Consider the following 9,680-nt stretch of genomic DNA (forward strand, 5'->3'; position numbering starts at 1 on the left):
GACAATTCGATATGATATCGAAACTCTTTTCGATTTCGAAATACCATCAGAAAAATATGATAAAGATTATTTTTCTATCATAAAATCAGTCTTTTATGATGCACTTATGCAATTAATGTTGATTTTATTGCAATCATGAACACACAGATAAACGTAAAGTGGTAGATAGGAAATAGGCACTCTAGATTGTGCTAGTCTGAAGAGCTGAGCACAAATCAAGGTAAAAAACATAATTTATACACTTGTACAAAACAAGTGTTTTACGCTATAAATTATGTTTTACATTATGGGGATAATTATAAAATGTGTACCGTCAAAAATTGTCTGAATTATTTTTTAAAAATCTCAACACATTAAAAGACGATATATTAGGTTGGTTTTCAGTTATTTGTTATATAAGTAATCTTTAAGCCGAAAGTAACTCTGCCTGCCAGTCTCTTCCCACCTGAACCACTGATCCGATTTGGATTTGATCGATTTTGATTTCTTTTTAAGATGAGATTTACAAATGAAATATTATAATAGGCAGATTATGTGAGTTTTTCATTACTTAATAATATAGGTCAATCTCGTTTGTTACCCATCGCATTTACGATTTCTTATAAAAAATTAGGCCATAACTTTTTGTTTCCGACTCTACAATCAATATTCTGTAAGTTTGAATATCATAATTTATTTTGTATTTAAATATACGTTGCCCATTTATTTACTTATTGCAATATTGTTGTCTAAATAGTTAAAATTACGCAATGTTCATATCGACATACCTTGTCTTTATTTTTCATTTATTATCTATAACAATGTTGTCTTGTCACACTAATTATGACAATTAGTTATCTGTAAATCTAGCCTAGTTCCCGCCAAATCATTGACGGTTATCAACACAACTAATATCGGTAAGGACATCGCCGATTTCTGCGAGTGCGATGATAAAACAATTGTATTACCATATTATTCTGTTGTTTTTAAGATTTTTATTTTAAATGCATATATTGTAATTTATAGGTGTTAATAATTATTTTTAGAATTCCTTCGTCAAATTGTCAGAATTAGACCAAATTTAAATCGTACCACATGGGAGGCACCAACCAGCCTTGACACAAAACAAAAAAAAATGCATAAAAATCCGTTCGCCCAGTAAAATGTAATCCGGTAACAAATACAAAAAATACACTTGATAATCTCATCTGTCTGTTGGTTAGAAATGATCAAAATATATATATACGTATTGGATCGCTTTTAGCCATTGTATAATTCGATTAAATAATGCGTAAAATCTATCGTAAACCGAAGCTTTATTTAATACTTTATTAGCAATCAATAAAGTTATTTCAAAGGTCTAAAGTAATTTAAATTGCTTAAGCACTTCGATCATTAAACACAGCGTTAGAAGCTCTTATAAAAATGTCCTGTTATGTATTTAATTAAATTAAATACACACAACAGATCAAGAGCACATCGAGCATATTAGAGATTACATAATTATTTTTGTGTTCAGATCTCAATCCAATAAAAAATGTGTTATTGTTAACATTGCGATACAGTTAATCACTTATTATAATTCCTATTATGTTAAAATTTATAATCTTAATAATCTGCATAATCTTGATCAATGACTATTATAAAAAAATTGCATATATAATATATTTGTTAGTTTATAAGCAAGTATTACATTCTTATTTAAATATACTTTTCATGTCTAACTGTAGGTACTATATTTAAACAACCTCATCATTTATTTTTTAACTATACTTAATCGATGATAGACGAATCTGTCAGGTTCGGGAAATTTGGAGGATAAATCATTATATAGGCGACAGATACGAAATATGTATTTATACCTAATAAATATAATACCATATCTTACTTTAATAAAAATGAATCGCCTAATGTATTGTTAATCGTAAATTCGAGAACGTATCGACCAATTCGGATAAGTTTTTTGTACGCTTTTGTTAAGGGACAAGTATGGTTCTTATGGAAGGAAAAAACGTATCACGAGTGAACGTAAAGACACGTCTTACGCTAGTAATTAATAAATATTATAATAAATTTAAACTTAACCTAACGATATTTGTCAATCTTTCCGTTTACTTAATTTGGATAAAATTATATTTTAATAATTATTATTATTAACACTTCTAGACACTTATGAATAATCCTATGCTAGATTTAGAAGCTAGATTTCCCTTACATCAAGTGTATATTAAAAGAAGTTACTGGACTAACTCGTAAATGATTCAAATACATAACATTTGCTACAGGGCCGTCCACATAATATATCTTTGATATGATAATGTTGCAGGAATGTTATATTATCGTTTTTCTTTAAATAAGTTATCATGAGAACAAGAAACGGTAGTGTTTCTGCTAATTATCTATGGATATAGACTACATTGAAGGTATTTCTATAGGCTTAGTTCTATTTGTTTCTGGGTATTGAAGTGTATTAAATAATGTAGGTATTGTATACTTATGCTGCATGCGATATATAATATTGGTAAAACAATAGATAAGTTTTTGTTGTGTTATTTTAACACAAATAAATTAGAAATAAGATCATTGAATATAGAGAAACGGCTGGTAAAACTTGTAGGGAAAGAAAATGTTTTCGTAAATTTTAATTTTTCGTAATTTAACGAACAGGTTATCTTAAGCGATATGAACAAAATACTACTTATTTGTCTAAATATAGATTTTACCGATCTTTGAATATAACCAATTATTTCCTCCCACAAAAATGCTCATATGAAAGTCATATCAAATCTATAATTAACAATGTGAACCTTAGAGACCTAGGACTTTTAGCCGCTAAGTATTCAAGGAGAAAAAAATCGACAAGAGAGTTTGACAATTAGTGTTGGCTGAAAAAAAGAAAATTCCTCTAACGATAAGACAGTTGCACTTAGATAAATAAAAGATTTATCCAATCGAAGGCTTAAACCACTGAGGCACTATTTAGAGATTTTCTAACTTACTAGTTAATGCCCTTCATAATAAATGACAATAATGAAAATCTGTTTCTGATTTGCGTGAATTAAAACAATCTTATCTAGCATTTAACTAATCACTGGCCGTTGTAAAAGGAATTTTACACTGTTTGGAAGCTAATATTGATTAGATAGTAACTTGATAAATAGTATGTAAGTACATAATATTTGAATTTTATAACATATTGAAAAATGTATTGAATAATAAAAAGATGTGATGAATTAATCTTTGACGATGGTAACCACTCGCTCGGGTTGACCAGGGAGAAAAAAAAAACAACAGACTATGTCACTCTGAAGATGCAGCTTTCTATTGGTGAAAGAATTTTCGAAATCTGTGAAGATTTTGAGTGTGTTTACACATTAAAGGTTGCACACATAAAATATTTATTACAAACATTCTTGCAAAATTCCGAATGTTTTCTCTTTTTAATATTAATTTCGATTACAAAACAGTGAAAATTAATCATATCTCTTTTAAATGATCACCTTTGGGATATATGTAGTTTATACTATGTAGCGATAGTCCATTTTCTTAGTGGTATACTGAGGTAAATATTCAACTGTAAGCTTCTACATTGGTATTTCCATTATTTTCTTCCTCAATGACGTAAATTTTAATGAATTCCAGCGATACATATCGACTGACTGAGACAGCAATTGCAATTCAAATGCCCACTTATAAATTCAATACAATAATGTTATTGATATATTGTAGGAACCTGCTGGAACCTATAGTTACAAAGCAGTTCCTCACTTCACTACCTAGTATAAAACTTAGTCGCTATCCGCTGTCTATGTGTTTGTATATCTATACATATTTAATGGGGTTTCTTATAGTATATAGAGCGAAGTGAAGTCAAGTGAGGGAATAAAGTGTTTCAAGAGGAAGGTTTATATGTATGATAACATAGATAAAGGGGGAGGAAAGGGGGTTTTACTACGATATCAACGCGTGCGAAGCCACGGGCAAAAGCTAGTAATATTATAATTGCGACAGTGTGTTTGTTTGTCTTATTTCTCGTCGCGACGGAGCGATTTTGTGATATGACTTTCATATATGGAGATAATTACGAGGCTAGAGAGTGACATACTACTTTTCCGCGGCGAAACATCTCATTTCCATGGGAATTTCCCTTCACTATATGGACAAAGCCGCGTGCAGAAAGCTAGTGAAGCTATAAACCTGACAGCAATGAGATGCAAAGTATTAGAATTATAAAAGATGGCAGCATACCCAATGTGTGTTTACAAAGTTTCAATGTGTGATTGAAAACTGTTTTAACATTTTGTATTAAACATTAGATTGTTAAATTATTTATAAGCATTATAAGTTAAAGTAACAATAAGGACTGAATTTATTTTTTATTAGATGACAGGGTCAAATTCACAATTTACTTGAATTGTGAATTTATTATGGAATGGTAAAATATAATTGATTTTGCTTATTACAAAACGCTTTATTTAACAAGTAAGTGCCTATATGTTAATACAGATAAATAAAAAGAGACGGTATGTGTATTTCTATACACTCAGATGATTTTTTTTTTAAATCATCGAAATATTACGAGAGATTTTTAACCTGTACCCGTATAAAATTCTCGAATTAACTGTACATATAACATGCACTGTATTAATTCTACAATACGCGATGTTGCCAGCTACTCCGCAGTTAGTTGATCCAACTTTGTTGCTAAAATAGTTCCTTTTCTTTTAGGCTTCTACTATAATGGCAAGCGATTACTTCACAAACCTTTAAACATCATACAATGAATTCATTTGCATTTCCCCAATTAATACTTTAATGCAGTCCTGATAATTTTAATCATTAATCATGATTATGATTTAATATTATCCTTTCATTCGTACAAAAAGTACAAAGAATTTAATAAAACATAACTCTTCACAATTATATATGCATAAATATAATAGAATAGATAATTTAATATAATTAAATAGATAATATCACATAGAAGGCCCACTAAGCCGCAAGTTAATAAATTAAAACTACTGAAGTGATTTTTATAGTGATTTACAATGGACTTATGTGGGATTTGTTTTAATACCTTGAATACCTACTTATACATGACGATATGTAGATAGATATATAATTAGTTTTAATATAATATGGCAAATAAGATTGATAACAGATAGGCCGATAGCCGGAACTTAGCGAAATAGTCCAATCAAATATTGATTTGGTGATAAAAAAAAAAATGTTTGCGAAACGGGCTATAAACGATGCTTCAGATAGTGTGTTTGGAGTAATCGGTAAATAGTTTATTGCAAGAAATAAATGAAAATATAAACTAACCTATTTAAAAAAGTTATGATTAATTTGAATACTTTAATAATAATTAATAGAATATATAAATTTAGAAACACACTTATAAATTTGCAATATAGTATTCGATGAAGTCAAAAGTCCGTTATTGAATTTATAGTAGTTCTACTCGTGTGTAGCGATAATCACGTAAAAATTATGAAACAGATATGATACAGTTTAAATTTAATACTTGGTTGTGATAATGAAATATAATGTTACGTATAAATACTATATACTTTATTTAACACATAAAAGCAATAAAAAACAGAAAAACATTAACCATGTTAAATAGACGGCCTTTTCGCTTATAAGCAATCACTACCAAGCAACCTTTGCATAGGATTGTTTTGACTTAGCAATGATGACAATTACAATACAAGAATGTTACATACAATTTAGAATGAAATCAAGGAAACGCGAATGTCTGCAAAAATACTATTATGTTTCATTAAAAAATATTAAGCAAATTAGTTCTTATTTTAAATATGCAACATTTAATATTAAATATCATTATCATCATAAAATTGTTTTATAAGTTTTACGTTACTTCCGCATTTAAAATTTATGTTACAAAATTTTCTATCTAGATGCAATACGCGTCAATAATATTAAATATTTATATATTTTTATTTTAAAGAAGTTCAAATTCGAATATATTTTACTACTTCTTTTAGTTAGCTTTTACGAATACTATATTTTTTCTTTCATAGAATTTAGGGAAAAAAATCACAATACACAAAATATATGTGTTAATTAAATGCTATATTTTATATAAGTTATCCATCAAAAATTACATTTAATGTATCTTTCACTGACCCCTTTAAGTAAAATATAAACTTAATCGCAATCACTCATAATTGAGAGATAAAACAGATTAAATGAGATTTACAAACAAAAAATACAGATAATATAAGAATTAAATCTGTGCCTAAATATTATTATTCTTTTTTTTAAATTAGAAAACAGAAAACTTACAGTTTAGTCGAGGGCAGACCGGCAGTTTAGCGGACGCGGGCGATATGGTTTGTACTTAGGAATGATTAATACAGGCCAGAGCCTATATCATTGCAATGTGTCAACTGATAAATTTCATTATAAAGTACTGATTGTGTTTTTAAAATGACGTACACAATTGTACATTACTATTTAACCGGAATACGAGCATTTCATTATAACTTCCTAAATTCTGTAACTACTATCCCAAGACGATTCTTTGACTGAGTCATTGTGAATTTGACAATTTGTGTTTTAAAAAATCGATCATATGTCATTTTTTAAATAATAGGTATTTTTTCACTGTGTAGTATTCAAAATAAACGATTTTATTTATTTAGAGAAGCATCTACATCGTATGTACGGAGATATATTTTTTTATTTTTTATTTTCGAAGTAAGAGCTTTTAATCAAGCAGACAAATATGAATTCAAAATATAAGGTCGATAATGCACCGTTAATTCGTAATTTCAAAATATTTTGTATAACGCAATATTAATGATTTGTTATTTATTATTAAATATCAATTTATAATTTAAATCCAACTTACATAAATGGAACACGGCACGTACCACGCCACAACAAGAACTAAACCAAAGTTCTGTATGTAAAAATAATAAGATATAAGCTGTGAATAATTTTCTGATAATCAACCAAAGGGTCTCTTATGATAGATAAAAGGTAATTTTCCTCGCTGTGTGTTCGTTTTGCTTATCTGTAATTACATTTGTAAATCAGCTGATGTCGAATTTTGTAATTGCAACATAACATACCTCTTTATCGAATGTTTTTTTCATTTTTAGAAGTTTTGATTCTAATATCGTTTAACTTGTTTTATTATTCGATTCTAGAAAATTAATGCGTATCTATTACACTTGGTGAAACATACATAAAAACAAAACTTTTGTACAGATATTGGAATTCAAAAACATGAATGCTACAAAATAAATGTTTAATGCAATAAATGTAGTAATTTGTTAATATTAAAATTAATGTACGATCTGTCACTTTGGGTAAAAGGACTCTATAATATATCCAAAAACTTATACTCACTTATTAATATGTATTATTAATAAATTACCGTTTCAAATTTTTATTATCACAAAAGTTTTATAATATAAAGCAGTGTTTTCCATGGATATGTTAGTGCTTAATAAAAGTAAAAAATTATTAAAAAAATATTTGAAATGAATAAGGTCGTGTTAAGAAAAAGTTACAGAAATACTGTCAAAAATAATGCAAACCTAATAAGACTTTCTACTAAGTTGTTGACAATAGTAAATCAAACTGTACTTAGGTATCTATATAGCAAAATTAAAAGAATAATGATTTTTTGAGAATAAAGTCATACAAATGCACCTAACTTTTATTTAATTTGTACTAACAAACTGAATTGTCATTTTATATTTTCTAAACTTAATAGCCTATACTAAGCTACTTCTTTCAATTTCATACTTAAATAAATAAAGAACTGCTTGCTTTTAGAAATAACATAATAAAAAATAATCCTCTTCATTATTTTTCTTTAAATTTATAAGTAATATCCATACAGGTTATAAACTATGTTAAAAACGAGTAGCGATGTGTAAACCACTTGATATCAAGTGGTTTGACGCCGTCTGTAGTCATTTCTGATAGAGTTGGAATGCAGGAAACGTCGTAAGGAAAAGTTTGTATTTCGAGAAACTGGTGAGTGTGATAACTATTATTGAATATTAAATCTTTCCTATTTAATTGTCTTGTGATTTTTTTGGCTTTTGAAACAATGTTCCCAATAAAAAGTAATCTATAACGCTTCTATAAAGCTTCAGAGTTTGTTTGATTGGTTGAACGCGCAAATCTCAGGAACTACTGGTCCGATTTTACCACGTAGTAACAATAGGTACTACATGGGTAAAATCGTGGGGTCTGCCCCAGTATAGTGCCCCAGGTAGTGATACATAATATGTAAACGGGCATGTTTCCGCAAATCGACGTCAGGCGTGAAAGAGGAGAGATTTTTTGTGAAAAAGAAAACGGGGAAGTAGTCAAAGTAGAAACCAGCCCAGCTCTTCCGTGTAGATAACCAGCTTGAAAGGTTTGCCAAAAGCTTGAGGCACCCAGGAGAAAATTGGTGTCATGTACTCCGCAACCTCCGTACATTCCATGATGACATGAGCTGCCATTTCTTCAGTCGCCGTGGATTCTCTGCAAAGCGGGCTGTATCCTTCAATTAAAAAGTTGTTTATTAAAGAAACTATACCCTGTAAGGGTCCCTGTTATTAGTATATATATTGTTATAAGCATTTCCAGTATACACATGAAACAAGGTTTTTTTAATATCATTGGTATGAAGTCGCATTGTCCAAGTACTGTCCACTTATTGTTTTATCAGCTTGGAAAATTACAATTGCAAAATGCTCAGCAGTACAATGTGATTGATGACTCTTAATGAGTTGTACTTAGATGTAATTGCATTTTACATTACATTTTTTGTTTCACTATTCGTATACGCTTAACCGGAATGTAATTTATCAATAAACTCTAAAACGCAAATGTATTTTTTTTATGTCACAGTCGGCAATGGAGCTAGTGGGACGCCTGATGATAAACACTACCACCGCCTAGTAACATTTGGAGAGGCATAAGGTCCATCGCAGACCTTACGCCTCTACAAATGGCCTTTATATTGGGAAGAGATTTTTATTAATTGAGCATTTTATATATATTAATAAATAAATAAGTTAATTAAATAAATGAAGAAAACTATCTTGCGTAGAACACCACTAAACGTAGAATAGCGAAGCGGATGGCGAGGCGAATGAGCGAGCGAGCAAAGTTTTCAAGTCAAAAGAGTTTTTTTCCATGGAATGCATTGAAAAAGGAAAATATTTTCTAAATCGTTGTTGAATTGTAGCTCTTGCATTCCATTTTTAATTAGGTAATTAACAAAAATATAATTGTCAAATACTGTTCATATGTAAAAAGTAGTTAAATAAACATACAGGTTTTAAGTGGCCATAGATTACTAAATTCATACTCGTATGACCCATGGTGCGACCTTTATGTAGTAGAGTAAAAACCAAACGCCTTAAAAAGAAAATATCACGTTGACACTTTGACACAATTAGATATAAGCGCCTGTGAAAAATCTACAATGCAAGACCAATACGGGAAATTAAAATTGTTCAGAGTGATACAACCTCAATAGCGCGTGCAAAAAACCATGGCATGTCATACTAAGCTTCCGAAATTAGAGGACGACACATCAATAAAAGGTGCCCATTTGCTAGGACCAGGTCTGGAGTCTAAATTTGATGAGCTCAAATATGAAATAGTCCACAAAATTGATAAGGAACTGCGCGATTCTAAGAATGCAAGGGAATATATCA

The 9,680-nt window shown here is 29.4% G+C and overlaps 1 protein-coding gene across 1 annotated transcript in view; it reads right to left on the reverse strand.

Moving 5' to 3' along the window:
* The window catches only part of LOC119837949 (facilitated trehalose transporter Tret1), a 33,702-nt gene extending 27,355 nt beyond the window's left edge, over window positions 1-6,347 (reverse strand). The window contains exon 1 of the mRNA XM_038363744.1: window positions 6,292-6,347. The gene's annotated coding sequence lies outside the window, so the exon portion shown is untranslated. The remainder of the gene's footprint in view (window positions 1-6,291) is intronic.
* Between the last annotated feature and the right edge of the window lie 3,333 nt (window positions 6,348-9,680).

This window comes from Zerene cesonia, chromosome 29, assembly GCF_012273895.1.
Source record: "Zerene cesonia ecotype Mississippi chromosome 29, Zerene_cesonia_1.1, whole genome shotgun sequence".
Taxonomy (NCBI): Eukaryota; Metazoa; Arthropoda; class Insecta; order Lepidoptera; family Pieridae; genus Zerene; species Zerene cesonia.